The sequence below is a fragment of the Cetorhinus maximus genome, chromosome 10 (assembly GCF_964194155.1).
Source record: "Cetorhinus maximus chromosome 10, sCetMax3.hap1.1, whole genome shotgun sequence".
Taxonomy (NCBI): domain Eukaryota; kingdom Metazoa; phylum Chordata; class Chondrichthyes; order Lamniformes; family Cetorhinidae; genus Cetorhinus; species Cetorhinus maximus.
Window position 1 is genome coordinate 3,172,728 of NC_135888.1, and position 16,951 is coordinate 3,189,678.

The following is a 16,951-nucleotide window of genomic DNA, read 5'->3' on the forward strand; positions in this document are numbered from 1 at the left end:
CATAGAGGACAGAGGGCAGAAGTGGAAGGGTGCTTTTCTGAATGGAGAGCTGTGACTAGTGGAGTTCCGCAGGGATCAGTGCTGGGACCTTTGCTGTTTGTAGTATACATAAATGATTTGGAGGAAAATGTAACTGGGCTAATTAGTAAGTTTGCAGACGACACTAAGGTTAGAGGAGTTGCAGGTAGTGAAGAGGATTGTCAAAGGACACAACGGAGACTTGGACGAAGAAATGGCAGATGGAGTTTAATCTGGACAAATGCGAGGTAATGCATTTTGGAAGGTCTAATACAGGCAGGAATTATACAGTAAATGGCAGAACCCTTAAGTGCATTGACGGGCAGAGGGATCTGGGTGTACAGGTCCTCAGGCCACTGAAAGTGGCAACGCAGGTAGATAAGGTAGTCAGGAAGGCATATGGCATGCTTGCCTTCATTGGCCGGGGTATTGAGTATAAAAGCTGGGAAGTCATGCTGCAGCTGTATAGAACCTTGGTTAGGCCACACTTGGAATATTGCGTGCAATTCTGGTCGCCACATTACCAGAAAGATATGGAGGCATTGGAGAGGGTGCAGAGGAGGTTTACCAGGATGCTGCCTGGTCTGGAGGTTATTAGCTATGAGGAGAGGTTGGAGAAACTCAGATTGTTCTCACTAGAGCGACGGAGATTGAGGGGCGACTTGATAGAAGTTTACAGAATTATGAGTGGCATGTACAGAGTAGAAAGTCAGAAGCTTTTCCCCAGGTTGGAAGAGTCAATTACTAGGGGACATAGATTTAAGGTGAGAGGAGAAAGCTATAGAGGAGATGTGCGGGGCAAGTTTTTTACACAGAGGGTAGTGAGTGTCTGGAATTCGCTGCCAGAGGAGGTGGTGGAAGCAGGTATGATAGTGGTGTTTAAGAGGCAGCTTGACAAATATATGAATAGGATGGGAATAGAGGGATACGGACCCCGGAAGTGCAAAATGTTTTAGTTGACGGGCAATATGATCGGCGCAGGCTTGGAGGGCCGAAAGGCCTGTTCCTGTGATGTACTTTTCTTTGTTCTCTTTGTTCTTTATATAGTATCCTGGGCTTTATTAATAGGAGCATAGAGTACAAGAGCAAGGAGGCTATGCTGAATTTATATAGGATACTCATTAGACCTCAGCTGAAGTATTATGTACAGTTTTGGGCACCATATTATAGGAAGGATGTGAACATATTGGAGAGAGTGCAGGAGAGGTTTACAAGAATGGTTCCAGGGATGAGAAACTTCAGCTGTGAGGATAGATTGGAAAGGTTGGGATTGTTTTCCTTGGAGAGAAGAAGGCTAGGAGGAGGCTTGATAGAGATGTCCAAAATCATGAGGGGGCTGGACAGAGTAGATGGGGAGAAACTGTTCCCACTCGTAAAAGGATCAAGAACAAGAGGGCACAGATTTAAAGTGATTTGCAAAAGGAGCAAATGTGACGTGAGAAAAAACTTTTTCACACGAGTGGTTTGGGTCTGGAATACACTGCCTGGAAGTGTGCTGGAGGCAGGTTCAATCAAGGCATTCAAGAGGGCATTAGATGATTATTTGAATAGAAATAATGTGCAGGGGTACGGGGAAAAGGCAGGGCACTGGCGCTAGGTTATAATGCTCATTTGGAGAGCTAGTGCAGACATGATGGGCTGAATGGCCACCTCCTGTGCTGTTGAAATTCTGTGATTCGGTGACTCTGTGTTAATAACGCAGAGTCTGTTTATGTGTTTATGTTGATGTTGATGTACTTTTTTCAAGTCACCAATAACGTTACATGCTTAGGGCTTGCTGCTTCTGTTGACAGAGTATTCTCTGCTGCCCCTGCCTGCTAAAGTTACTGTGCTTGTAAATTCTGCTCGTACCTAGCCTTGTTGACACGGGAATAGGTGGTACCTAGGCCAATGCCTACCACAATGTTGGTTTTGAAGCTTAGGGTTGTGGGAGATTGAGGCTGATGTGGACATTCAGTGGCTTGTGCTGGCAGGAATGGAATTAGTAGAAAGCGGCTTATTCTTTGGCAAAGTGGGATCAATGGAAGTTGAATATAGTTTAATGTTCATCATGGAGACAATTTAATGTGGGGTTCAGGTGTCCAGAATATCTCAAGCAACAAGGACAGGATATCGATGTCTAATCAGAGCCACTGAAGATCAGATTGCACTTTCTGGAAGTTGATGGCATTGACAGTATGTTCAGGACATCCATTAACCAGCAGTTTAGCACTATCTTAAGCTGCTTACTTCCCTGGGTCATTGCATTTAGTATTAATATCTGGATAGGACTGCATTTTACCACCAAATGATCAGACAAATGAGCCTAAATCCAGATCTCAAGCACTCTATTTGAAACTCCAAGACTGCAGTCAAGCACAAAAACTCTCTAATGATCATTTTTACTTTGAGGTTGAAAATGCATTTGCACATCTTGTAGCAGAAGCACCTGAACGTGCTCAATGTTATTGTAGCTGAGAAGTGAGAAAGTCTGAGGATTCCAAATCCCTTTCACGTGGATCTTGTATGATTAAGATTCCAGACAGAGTCACCCACTGTGCACATTCTGTTAGGATGTTGATTACCTACATGAAGAGTATTCCTAACAAAACCCAGAATGAGAAGAAAGAATAAATAAAAGAAAAGCGAGAGGTGGCAGAGATGTTAAAGAGATTTAGCCTTATATGGGACTTTCAGTTACAATCCACTGATATAGGAATAGCGGTAGGCAATTCGGCCCATCAAGCCTGCTGTGCCATTCAGTTTGATCATGGCTGATCATCTACCTCAATATCACATTCTTGCACTGCCTCCATATCCCTTGATGTCATTGGTCTCCAGAAATCTATCGATTTCTGTCTTGAACATGCTCAATGATTGAGTTTCTACAGCCGTCTGAGGTAGAGAATTCCAAAAATTCACCACCCTCTGAGTGAAGAAATTCTTCCTCATCTCAGTCTTAATTGGCCCTCCTTTTATTCTGAGATTATGTCCCCTGGTTTTAGACTCACCAGCCAGGAGAAACATCCTATCCACATCTATCCTGTCAGGGCCTGTAAAAATTTTGTAAGCTTCAATGAGATCACCCCTTATTCTTTGAAACACTAAGGGAAAACAGACCCAGTCTCCTCAATCTCTCCTCAGAAGACAATCCCGCTATCCCAGGGATTAGTCTGGTGAACATCTGTTGCACTCCCTCTGTGGCAAATATCCTTCCCTAGATAAATGGACCAAAACTGCACACACTACTTTAGGTGCGGTCTCACCAAGGCTGTATACAACTGCAGCAAGACATCTTTACTCCTGTACTCCAATCCTCTTGCAATGAAGGCCAACGTACCAATTGCCTTCCTAATTGCTTGCTGCACCTGCATGTTAACTTTTAATGACTCATGAACATAGGCACCCAGGTCCCTTTGGACACCCGCACTTCCCAACCTCTCACCAGATTTACACTGGCCAAAGTCCAGTGGCAGGAGCGGGAATCCGGACGGACTCCCACTGGAGAGCGGGGAGGGTGAGCACGCCAAGCAGTGCGCTGCTCACTTCATTCGTTAGGCAGCTGGGTGTCTGATGCTAAATTGCTCAGTGAGGTGGGCAGGAAGTTGCATGCCCCAGCGTCATGTCCGGGCGCTATAATTAAAAGGCACCCAGACATTCGCTGATGCATCACGCCAGGGCTCTGCAGCACTGACATGTCCTCCAGGAAGCAGCAGGTGCCAGCTCCAGGGTTCAGCAACGCCTCACTAGAGACTCTCCTCCAGGCCATGGGGGACAGGAGGATCGTCCTCTTTACCAGGGATGGGAGGAGGGGGCCCACCAGACTTGTCACACCTGCTTGGGAAGGAGGTCCCAGGGGTGGTCAATGCCACAGCTGTGCTGAGGAGGACAGCCTTGCAGTGCAGGAAATGAATGAACAACCTCATCTGCACTACAAGGGTTAGTACTATCCACCCTCATCTCACCAATCTCTGAATGGCTCATGGAATATGGGCATCAATGGCAAGGCTAACATCTGTGCTGTCCATCCCTAAAAGCCCTTCACAAGGTGCTGGAGAGCTGCCTCATTGCCCCACTGCAGTTTATGTGGTCCTGCTGGTAAGGAGACAACTGACCCAGTCACCCTGAAGGCACACCCAACTTGGGGGAGGGGGTGTGGGGCTGTGCAGGGGCATGGTGGACAGTTGTAGTAGAGGGCAATCTGCAGATGCTGCTGATATGCCTCTGCTGCCCTTGTCCTTCTAGCTGCTAGAGCCCATGGGTCTGGAGGGAGCTGTTGAACTAGCCTTGGGGGACCAGCAGCAGAGAATCTTTCACGTGGCATGCACAGCTGCCAATGGGTTGGTGGTGGAGGGACTCGATGTAGAGGGTGCAGGATGGGGTGTCAGTCAAGTGGTTTGTGCAGTCCTGCATTGGTGTCCAGCGTCCTCAGTGCTGTTGGAGCTACAATTATCCAGGCAGGTCAGCAGTATTCTCTCAAACCCCTCATTTCGGTCTTGTACATGGTGTAAAGTCTTTGGGGAGCCACGAGGTCACTTATAAGCCACAGAAGTAGCAGCATGTCACCTCCTCCATGATCTGAAGTGCTTACAATCCACCTATTTATCTTTACACAGGAGAAGACAGTGCACAACAGGCATGGGAGGGGGCATGCCCAAAATCTGCCCTTTCACACAATACGTACAGAGGGCTGGCGAGCCAGCAGGGGAGGGTCCTGACTGCGCATGTGCTGAGAGTGAAGTCGGCCTCTCCCAAGCATCCAGTGAGGAAGCAGGCTTAATCTCTGCAAATTGGAACCTGAGGGTGAGGCTCTGCCAATGTAGGAGGCAGCTATGCAGCGACTCATTCTCTCCCCTTTCCATTCCTGGTGCCAGCAGGAAGAGATGAGGTCAGACCCCAAGCCTGAATTCAGTCCCAGCCCGTGTGAGACCTCTGGTGAGGACAAGGTTGACTTCTCACCTGTACAGCCATCACAGCAGTCACCCGCACCCTTTACCAGTCCAGAGACACACACCTCGGTGGCCCATGGATCTAGTTTAGGCTCGGGCTCACACTCTGGTGGTCACCGCACAGACACGTGTCCACAATAGGAGGAGGCAGTGACAGCCAAGGCCTCCGGCAAGTGGAAGACTGCTGGAGAAGAGACCCTGCGAAGTCTGAGCCAGATGATGAGCCTCTGGAAGCGGTCATGGAGAAGGTGCTGGAGTATGAGCGAGACCCAGGGAAGCATCAGGCAGAGGTATCAGAGGCTCTCAACAGAGTGGCACGTGAGGCAGAGGAGTGCACCGAGTGCTCTCTGACATCGTGGCTCTGACATGTGAGTGTATGGAGGTCTCCATGGGAAGATGGTGGACGCCATGGTCCAGCAGAACGCCCAGTTTCTGCTGGAGATGCGCTCAGACCTGCACTCCATTGCTGTAGCCGTGGGTGAGCTTTCGCAGTGGCTACGCGATAGGGGGAACGGGACACCTCGACCTCCCTCCAGGTGCCCCTTCTCCTCAAGGAATCAGAGAGGGGCCCTCGGGCACCCAAATGGAGGGGGAGAGTCAGGTGAATACCCGTGGTGCTTCCACCCAGGAAACTCCAAAGGTGTCTGGAATTTCCGAATCCCCTCTGCCTGCGACCCCATCAGCTCCAGCCTCTGAGACTGCTGAGAGTGCACCTGTCCCAAAGGAGGAGATCCAAAGCAGGTCTCAGGCCTCCAGAGGATGTCCACCAAAGTCATCAGAGACAAGAGGGCATAGTGGTCAGTGGGCTGCCTCCACCTCTGCTGTGGTTGTCAGGAAGCACCTAGACATAGTGGTCGGGTACGGAAAATTAAAAATTATTAAGTTCACTCTGGTTGCACGGGTGCAGAGCCATTGTCAATAGTTGCACCTTTGTAAATATATTAATCTTCACACCTGACAGCGTTCTCCTAGGTTTTTTTTTGTTGCTGCTTGTGTGATTACCAGTGTGCAACCCACCCCCACCACTTCCAGGGAGTGACCCAGGCTGTGTCGATGTCCCCCTGAATCGTGGCTGTGTATGGAGGCTTCAATCTTCGCCAAGGCTCTTGTGGGAATTGTGCGAGAAGCCTCCCATGCAGACTCTTCCCTTTCCCTTTCCCTCCACTGCTCTTCTGCGTGTAGAGAGAGACCTTTCCCCCGTCAGGTCAGATTATCAGGGTTCCCCTTCAGCTCCGCCCACCCAATGACCCTCCTCCCAAGCAGCATTTCTTGAGCTGGACATCTAGGGTGTGGACTCAGTGCTGTGCCTTCACATGAGGATGGTTTGTGTGAGCTTTCAAACTGTTTCCAAAACCTTCTACCCTCCTCATGTAACGCACACCCTCCCACCCCCATCACCCTCCGCCCCACGGAGTTAACTTCACCCTCCCACCTGTCACCCTTGAACCCCACCCCCACACCCCCATCACCAAAACCCTTCACATACGTTCCCTCCCTGGTGACCCCAAGCCTGTCACGGGCCCTATGCCCACCTCAAAGATAGATGTACACCTCCACGTCTCCTTTAACCATCCAAACTGGCCCTTCACCTGCCACAGACAGACCCTCACCCTCCTACCCTACCACATCCCAATGGCACCTCTAATGGCTACAGTGCCCTCCCCACCACCAGTACCATCGGCTTGCCCCCAAAATTCCACAGTCAACATCACTGACCTCTCCTTCTGACCTCACCCACCACCACCACCCCCCTACTGTCCCCTGCTTTCCCACAGTTCCTTCACTGCTCCCTCCTCTTTTCCCCACCCACCACCCTCCCCTACAAGGCACTATGGTTTTATCAAACCCCCATCCACCCCCAATCTGGCCTTTCTAACTGCACCCCCCCCACCCCCCCCACCCCCACCGTCTTGTCTGCCCAACGCGTAAACTCCTGCTGGTGGGGGTGAATCACATGCTGGGGTTTGGGGGGGAATTCCATCAGATGCTCATTTTAAGTCTATTAATGAGATGCTAATCGGGTTCCCGACAGCCTTTGTTGGGAATGGCAACCCACCATGATGGTCGGGATTGCAAGTTCCTGTCGTCACTTCCTGCCATCGGTAACCCAGTTTTTTTTTCCATCCCCTTGTATTCGCCGCCTCTGCCCACCACGAACCCCGCCCACCACGAACCCCCGCCCACCGCGAACCCCCGCCCACCGCGAACCCCCGCCCACCACGAACCCCCGCCCACCGCGAACCCCCACCCACCACGAACCCCCGCCCACCACGCACCCCGCCCACCGCGAACCCCCGCCACTGGCAGGGGTGGAAAATTCCAGCCTCAATCTTTAAGCTTGGACTGAAAAGTCTTCTGGAGGAAAAAAATGGTTCCAAGTAATATAACCAAAATAAGTTGACTGGGAGATTATTTGTGTCACTGAGTCCAACTGTCTCCCTGAAGCAAAACCAAAAACAACCACAGACTTTATCAGATTCAGAATTAACCCTTTTCAAATAGTAACTAAATCCTATCCCCTTATAAGGGGCCAACCATTTAGGACTGAGATGAGGAGAAATTTCTTCACTCTTGTGAATCTTTGGAATTCTCTACCCCAGAAGGTTGTGGATGCTCCACCATTGAATATATTTAAGGCTGAGAGAGACAGATTTTTGGTGTCTCAGGGAATCAAGGGATATGGAGAGCGGGCAGGAAAGCGAAGTTGAATCCGAAGATCAGCCATGATCATATTGAATGGCAAAGCATGGTCGACAGGCTTTATGGTCTACTCCTACTCCTATATATTATCTCCTCGGACTATGACAGTTACCTCTTCTCTTTGGTATAGGCACCATCCTTAATGCAATCATTCCGATCATGGAATCTGAGCCAAAAGCATGGACCAAATCTTAAAAAGTACAAGTCTGAGTTATCTAATCTGCATTATTACTTGTGACATGCTTCCCAAAATTTTGCATTTGAGTGATCCCATAGCATCTACAAAAGCATGCCATCTTCCATTCACATGATTGCTGACATCCATTCAGGTTCCGCTGCAGAGTATTGAGCTCATAATCTAGTCTAAAATTTTAGTGCAGTATTCAGGGAGTGCTGCACTGTCATGGGATGTTAAACTAAGATTCTGTCTGCCATGTTTCTTACATTGCAAGTGACTAGGCTTCAAAAGTACTTGCTTGTGAAAGGTTCTAAAAAACCTCAAAACTTTTTCCTTTATCCAGTTACTTCTTGTATTTATGATGAAGTAATTTAATTAAAAAAAACTACTGCAGGTGCTGGAAATCTGAAATAAAGACAGAAAATGTTTGAAATACTCAGCTGGTCAGGTACCATTAAAACAAAATACTGGGGACCGCTGGAAATCTGAAACAAAAGCACAAAGTGCTGGAAAAACTCAGCAGGTCTGGCAGCCTCTGTGAAGAGCGAAACAGGGTTAATGTTTCAAGTCCAATATGACTCTTCTTCAGAATCTGTTCCGAGGGAGAGTCAGTTTGGACTCAAATCGTTAATTCTGCTTCTCTCTCCACAGATGCTGCCAGACCTGCTGAGCTTTTCCAGCACTTCTTCTATATATACTTTAGGTCAGGTAGCATCTGAGAAATAAAGTTAATGTTTCATGTCGATAATCTTTCATAAGAACTGGGAAAAGTTAAAAACGTAATGGGTTTGAAGGAGGAGAAATGGGGGAGGGTAGAAAAAGAGCAAAAAGGAAGGTCTGTGATTGGGCAGCAGACAGGAGACATTAAATAACAAAAGCGTTAGCAATGCCGAGCCAACGAGAGCACTTTAAAACATGCTGATGAATACAATTAAAGCAAGGGGGAGGGGAGGAATTTGCTGAGGAAGTGACCTCAAAAGGTGAGTCATTAGTTCCATCTATTGTCAATTGTTTCTAGCCTGGACCAGATGGAGTCTGAAGTGGAGCCTTTACTGCTCTTCCAGCTGGAGGTTCGACACTGCCCATGTTAACTTACTTGGTAACAAACTGGTAAGAATGTGCTGCCTCTCCCTGAATCTTCCTGTTTAAGATGAACTTTTGTTTCTCACAACCTTGTTTTTAAAAAAAGTCCAAAGTGTAACTCATTCTCTTATAAAGCTGGTTTGACTGTCGGTGCTAAGTAAACTAGTAGCTTAACGAGGTTCCTTGTAACAAAGATAACACTGAGGTACCGAGCTTTTGACCTTTCATTTAGTTGGCAGCAGCTTTAGAAAACAAGTTCTTACAAGCTTGTCTTTAAACCACATCCTCAGTTAGTGCAAGGACAGCGATATTTTCCTGTGTATCAATGTAAAAGTGTGAGAGAGTACATTTCACAGTGCTTGAATACCTTGGTTATAGTTTATTAAACATGCGTAGATGCGATTTTAGGTTTAGTTGGAATGCATATAAGGAGTTGTTGGAAAAAAATGCTAAACTTCCTTCACCTCAACTGATTGCTTCTGGAGAGGCATCAAATAGTGATTTTCCACCCTGCCCCACCCCTGCCAAAATGTGGTTTATTCATCACATTTGTAAAAGAACACTACTAAAATTTCGAATTGAAAATTACAGTGCAATAATATTCAACTTTTCGCCATACTGCATGTGGTGAGCACGTACAATTTTAATACTCTTGATATTCACAATATACATTCCATATCCGGCATTGAGCACAAGTTTCCAGCCCCTCAGTCTGTTATGGCTAAAAGGCCTTAAACAGTGAACTTTTCCCATTGCACCTCTAAAGTTTGGGACAGCAACCTCAGTGCATCTCTCAGCACATAATCCTGGAACGTGCCAGCCTGCAACACTTGGTCGAGGACAGCTCTTTGCACTGGAAGACCAGTGAGTTCCAGGCAGATCAAAGAGTTTCTTTCACTGAATTAGTGGTCCTCCAGTCGCAGTTGATGTTTATGGAACAGCCCATCGAGCACAGAGTCCTGCATCACGGAGCTGCTCAGGATGAACTTCAAGAAGAACCACTGCATCTCTCTCCTCCTTTGCGAAGGCACATTAAAACAGAAGGTAACCAACGATCTCTTCCCCACCGCAGCCACCTCAAGGGCAACCTGTGGAGGGGGTTGAGACAAGGAGGTCCTTTCTTTTTGTCACCAGTCAAGCTATGTCTTGGTACTTGTTTGAAAGTTCTGGTCATGAGGCATTTTGCCAAATGCCTTTGACAGTCTGCTTAGGAAACCATCCAGTGGGATCCACCATCTCCTTTTCCTGCAGGGTCTCAAGGATGTTACATATGGACCACTGCTTGATGGACTTGTGGTTAAAGGTGTTTTTCCATGAGGGGATAGTGGTACGGCACGGTGTAGCTGTTTGAAGTGTTCTATGGCAATGTGTCCAGGCCCACCCTTCGCAACACCAGGGACGATTAGAACCTCAGCACTTAGTGACATTTGCGTATCGAGGGTCAATGCACAGCTTGATGCAGCCACGCACAAAGGTGGCCACCAGGATGACAGTGATGTTGGGTACATTTTTTTTCCCCCTTTACCTCGAGGTTTGTACATAATTTCCCTACAAGCACAGTCCATTTTCATCCTTCAGATAAAGTGGGAAATGGCTTGGGAGACCGCCAGGCGCAGAAGTGAGGAAAGGGCCAGACTTGCGCCATGTACAGCAATATCGAGAGTGCCTCGCACCTGATGACCAGGTTCTTACCGGAATGGAGAGGGAATGTCACTCCCAAATGCCCAGATTTTGTTTTACCCATAGCTACTCGCTCCTTCCAGTTTTTAGTGCATGTCCTGGTGCCACTGAACCATATCCTCAGCACTTTCAGGTAGTCTGACTAACAGTGAAGGGGACAAAGGATCAGTTGGCCCAGTTCCCAAAGAACATGGCCTCGCTCTTGTCACAACTTACCTTGGCTTCCGAGGCCCATTTGAACTAGTTGCAGATGCTTATTGGCATATGTATATGTACACCAAAAACTGATCCAAGCATAAGATGGTGACATTGTCTATGTACAGGGAGACTTTGACCTGAGTGCCTCCACTGCCTGGGATTGTTAGCCCTCTTATGCCTACATCTGATGGACTTGGCAAAATGTTCAATACAATACACTAACAGGATGGGAGACAGAGCAGCCAATCCTGACTCCAGATTTGATCAGAAAGTTTTCCAATCCCACCCATTGATTGAAAGGGCACTGCTGATATTTGTGTAGAGCAGTTGTTATCCAATTGCGGATTTCCTCCCCAAACCCCATTTTGGAGAGCACATCCATCGTGTCGGTGTGCGATATTCTGTCAAAGGCTTTCTCCTGACTCAGGCTGTTGAGGCAGATAGCCACCCACCATCCATATGGGTGGGGGATCCATACATAACCTCACGCTACACGGGGATGCAACTGCCTATTTGAGAGCTTGCTACCGGGTGCAGCGCAGGTTTGGTCAGGGTAGATCACCGACTCCAAAACAGACTCGACACGTTCCTGAAGTGGGGAAGAAAATTTTCACCTTCCACCCGTTATTGCCATGCTAGTTAAGGGTTGGGTTGTCATTGACCCTTTCTCAGCTCCCTCCCCAAACTGCCCACCTAAAGCAGTTCACCCAGGGAGATAAGGGAAACGGGGTGGGGGAAAAAAAATCAGAGTTTTAAGCTTCCAATCTCCAAAAAAGCTTTGTGGAATACTGTAGATTTAATTATCCCACAACAAAACTCCCAGTGAAAGGAAATCTGGTGTGCGAATAAGTTTTGCCATACCTATTCATTACTGCAGATAGCTTTCAAGGTGCTGTGCAATTTCTTTGTGCTGTGCAACTTTATAAAGAGTACAAAAAAGCTGAAATACTCTCTTTGAAGGCACATTTGTTTGGTTATTGTTAGAGTTTCCTGAATAGAAAATGAAACAAATAAATGAGGTGTGTTTTTATGAAACCATTCTTATTTGTTTATTGATGTATTCAGAGTCTTTAATCATCACATATAAGGCATGTCATAAGTAGTTTATTGTTAGGATGTACCAACTGTACCACTACCTCTGAGCTGGAATGGATGGAATAATAGAACAAGAGGACAAATCTTTAAAATGTCTTTACTCAGAGGGTAATGGATTACTGGAAATGATTGACCAAGCAATATTGTGAAATCAAAGACATTAGGGATTTCCAAAATTGTAGTTGGTTGCTAGGCTGAGTGAGTTGAATTACTGAAGGTATGAACTAGAAGAACAGAAAAATACATTATCCTTATTCTGACTTTTTAATGTACTGCTCTTAACCAGTTTCTTACTATTGTTCACTAAAGGTACTCCTGAAAGATTTTTAACACTGTTTTACTAAGGAATGGTTTACATTTTATATTCTTGTCAAATTGGGGTTTTCAACAAATTTTGTAACCTGAAGTTGAAAATAATTGTCATTTGCTGCTTTTATTGTCTAACCTGCATTTATAACGCCTTTTAAGACATCATTGATGGCCTAAGCACTTCACAACCAGTGAAGTTATTTTAAAATGTAATTTTAAGGGTACATGGCAACCAATTTGCACACAATAAGGTTCCACAAACAGCAAAGATATAAATGACCATTCATCTGTTTTGGCGATGCATGCATGATGAGCGACGCAGTCCTCCTGTGCATCTTTGATTTACTCTGCAGGAGTAATATCGCCCAGAGCCTCACTTCCAAATTTCATAGACTATCTGTCTGATAACATCATTGAATCTTTACCCTTTAATCTTTTGCAAACAGAATTTGGATTAGGGAAGGCCATGGCAACTTTTGTGAGGAGACTCTCTCCCTAATTTGAATTGGTGACTGGCATATGAAAAATTTGTCCAGAGAGCATAGCCTCTGTTTGGGACCATAAAACCTTGTGAAGCAGCAGTAATTAAGGGGCTGTTGCTCGCTATTAAGGGATACATTGTAGTGGTAGCAGAAAATTGGTATTCGCTACAAAGATATGTGGCCTGCATTTCTCCCTATGAACCTGCATATTGGAGGCCATGTTGCAGGAGGTTCAAGAAAACCACGTTGGATGTTTAGGCTCGAACTCCAGTAGAAAAACTGGTTTAATCTGCATGGTGGGAAATCACATGTTAACTGTGGGCAGCCCTTTGTAACTGGCCACATTGAAGAAGAGATTTGCTTCTAACCATGAGAAAGGAAGAAGCGGATCAGCTCCTACACTTGTGAATATTTCTTGGAGGAGACTGCAAACACGGCACAAATCTAAACTGGAATCTCCTGAACCCTCTGGGAGCTACGAGCTAAACGTGGTACACAACAATTTTCATTGGAGAAAGGAAGGAATGATGCTAAAACGGGCCACAGGGTTCCTGGGTTATGATGGTAAAAATACGGTTTGGTCTCAACTACATCATGTGGTATGACAGTCAAGATAGTAATGTGATGATCCCACTTTGAATAGACCACAGATATTTATGATCTAGGTTCACACATGATGAAATGGTTAGATTGCTTGAGGGCCTAATGGCTCATTGCTACTCCACAGAAGTTACATGACTTAAGTAATGACTTAGATGACAAGGTGGGGAGTAATGAATCCATTGCATGCGGGGTATGATGCTAAGGGTTAAAGGGGGAAGATTTAATAGAGAACACTGAAAGCTATGTTCAAAGTCCTTAGAATTAGTTTAGGATTATTATATCATGAGATTGGTAAAGGAGAATGCTTTTCTAAATCTCCAACACTAATTATCTTCTGATGGAATGAGTCTCCAGACTTTAAATTTAATTTTCAAGCCCAGAGATGTTGTCCAGCAATAAGTATCACTCATCACACTATTAAGAGCTGACTTACGCCAGAAGACACCAACCTTAACTTGTTTTGCTGTCTTTAGTGGGGAGCAAGTGGACAAGCACCCCAAGTTTATACCATTGCTTTAATCTCAGTGCCATGTCTACTGGCAAAGACTGCAAAATAGCAACATAGGAAATAGGAGCAGGAGTAGGCCATTTGGCCCCTCAAGCCTGCTCCACCATTCCATTAGATCATGGCTAATCTTCTACTTCAATGCCTTTTTCCCCAAAGTACCCCCATATCCCTTGATGTCTTTACTATTTAGAAATCTATCAATTTCTGTCTTGAACATACTCTATAATTGAACCTCCAAAATCTTCTGGGGTAGAGAATTCCAGAGATTTACCACCCACTGATTAAAGACATTCCTCCTCATCTCAGTCCGAAATAGCCTACCTCTTATTCTGAGATTGTGTCAAGTGGTTCTAGAACCCCCAGTCAGGGGAAACATTCTCCCTCAAATACCTTGTCGAGATAGACAAAGGTGTGCAACACACCCTGTGGAGGAATGGGGTATCTCCTGACAGCAATGTCCAGATTTTCATGTTTAACTGTACATGTGTAGATATTTGGGGCAGAATTTTGCATTTTTGAGTGGGGACCCCAATGCTGGGGTCAAATGCTGGCCCCGACCTTGTACTCTATCAGGAACAGCAACCAAACATTCTGCCTCAATTGGCCAATTTGTTGCCAGAGGAAGTGCTCGCCCGCCAATTGCGGATGGTAGTGGGCTTTTGAAGTTGAAACCCAATATAGGCCCTCCAGAACAAAAGGAACTGTGGCCTGCACATTGCGGGTAACAGAAGGAGGGAATGACCCCACCTTGAGGCACCTTCTCAGTGCAAGGTGGCCTGAGGCTGCAGTTGTGGCCAGATAGGCATTTGTTGGCCTGCAGGGTAGCCTCATAGGCATCCTGGAGCGGAGGCCCCCAATCTACCACCGGAGACTGCCTGTAGGCAGCTGGCCTGTTCCTGATGATACTGGGGGCTTGCTGGCTGACAGGAAAACCCCAGTTAGCCTCTGATCAATAACCTTTTCTTAAGTAGCAGCCATTCCACTCCCAATCTGGTCTTCCCAAAAATTGCTCGGGGGTCAAATGGTGCTGGTAAACAGGCACATGGCCAGTGGCACAACATTACCTGCCTGTCCATCTCAGTCCCCATCTCCATAATGGGGGCAAAAATCTTGCCCTTAGTAGTTGCTGTCCCAACTTATCCAACTTGCTGTTAGCATCATATATTCCTATTGCAAAATCAGACACTATTTCACATGTTGTATTTTTTTGTTTTTTACAATTTTTTTTTCTTTCTCTAGTTATTTTTGTCATTGATACTTCACACTTATTATCATGGTTGAGCCCTAACCGAGAGGTCTAGACAGCTTTTTCTTTTATCCTGATATCTAGGTGAGATTCATAGTGTGCCTGGGAAACGAAGAGAGATCCCTTTTCCGGATTATTTTAGCTATTCATTCTACCTTGAGCCTTCACAGAATCATTGTCTTTGCAACCTGGATTCTCTTAAAAGGGTAATTAAATAAGGAAAGGCTTGGATTTATGTAATGCATTATCGTGTTCCTCAGAAACCCTCAATGCGCTTCACAAACAATTAATTATTTTGACATGTTGATATCGTCATGTCATCAAACCATCTTACACATAGAAGATCTGTCAAGTAGCATTCAAGTTGGCTTTTAGTAGTTGAGTGAAAATTGGTGGCCAGGACATTGGGAAAACTCACCACTGATCAAATAACACAAAGCTTCCAAAGAGGAGGCTAAGAGACTGAATGCAAGCTTGTTTTAGGATTTGATTGCCAAATCTGTTAAATAATATTAGAATCATAGAATAGTTACAGACAGAATCATAGAATAATCACAGACAGCGTTCATTCAGCCCTTCCTATTTGTGCTGGCTTTCTACAAGAGTCATTCAGCTAACCTCACTCCCCTGCTCTATAGTCCTGCAATGTTTCTTTCTCTTTTAAATAATTATCCAATTCCTTTTTGAAAGCCACAGTTGAATCTGCCTCCACAATACTCTCAGACAATGCACTCCAGATCCTAACCACTTGCTGCTTTTTAGAAAAAAAAGGTTTTCCTCATGTTCTTTTGCCAATCACCTTATGTCAGGCGTGCCCTCTGGTTCTTGAACCTTCCTCCAATGGGAAGAGATTCTCTCTCTTTACCCTGTCTAGACCTCTCATGATCTTGAGCAGCTCTATCAATTCTCCTCTCAACCTTCCCTTTTCTAAAGGAGAACAGCCCCAATTTCACCAGTCTTTTATTTTCTTTACTCTTTCATGGAACGTGAGCATCACTGACACAGCCAGCATCTGTTGTTCATCCCGAAATTGCCCTTGAACTGAACATTTCAGAGGACAGTTAAGAGTCAACCACATTGCTGTGGGTCTGTAGTCACATGTGGACCAGGTAAGGAGGCAGGTTTCCTCACCTAAAGGACATAAGTGAGCCAGATCGATCTTTATGACATTTGATGATAGTTATCATGGTTCCCACTACTGAGACTTGATTTATTACTTGAATTTAAATTCCCCCAGCTGCTATGGTGGGCTTTGAACCCATGTTCCCGGAGCATTAGCCTGGGCCTCTGGATTACTAGCTCAGTAACATTACCACTATGACATCATCTTTCTTTCACTCCAAACCTCCCCCACCAGCCTCCTACTCCTCCACCCCACACCCACCCCCCAAGCAAGTTTTTTAACTCCTTATGCAATGTAGGCAAACTAAAGGAATCCATCACAAGTCAAAAATTTGCGTCTGCACAATAGCAATTTGCTTATTAAAATGTAACCGTGGGGAGAATTTTTCACTGAGTGGGTGGGCGCGTGCCCGACCTGCTCAAACCTAAAATGACGCAGATGATGTCGCGCGATATTTTGCTCGGTGGGTGCGCGCAGGAGTCGGAGCTGCGTCTGCTATTAATTAACAGGCCACTTGAGGCCCTTGGCAACCCAATTGATGGTGATTTAACGTTGCCCGTGTGATTTTTCGCTTGTCGCACGGGCAAAACAGGCCACAATTTGCAAAACCTCATCCGCGGGTGGGATAAGCGCATTGTCAATGTGAGTAGTGAGGAGTTTTGGAGATAACTTGCTGGTGGCTTATTGAGACTTGGCAGCTTAATCTCTGATCGGGGCTTCATTATTAGCATTTCCAGGCTTCATTTCTGGACTTATTGGTGCCTTCCAGGCCCCCTGAAGATTCGGACCGTGTGGACCCT

At 46.0% G+C, this 16,951-nt stretch overlaps 1 protein-coding gene and 1 long non-coding RNA gene across 4 annotated transcripts in view; one reads left to right on the plus strand and one right to left on the minus strand.

Annotated features, from left to right (window-relative positions):
• The window catches only part of LOC144685408 (uncharacterized), a 1,061,419-nt gene that overhangs the window by 862,459 nt on the left and 182,009 nt on the right, over positions 1-16,951 (minus strand). The gene's annotated exons all lie outside the window — the stretch shown is intronic.
• rabgap1 (RAB GTPase activating protein 1) overlaps positions 8,825-16,951 on the plus strand; it is a 206,270-nt gene continuing 198,143 nt past the window's right edge. Inside the window, exon 1 of one of the 3 annotated variants that reach the window (XM_078549832.1) lies at positions 8,825-8,934. The gene's annotated coding sequence lies outside the window, so the exon portion shown is untranslated. The remainder of the gene's footprint in view (positions 8,935-16,951) is intronic. The other 2 variants (XM_078549829.1, XM_078549836.1) reach the window with 2 other exon arrangements.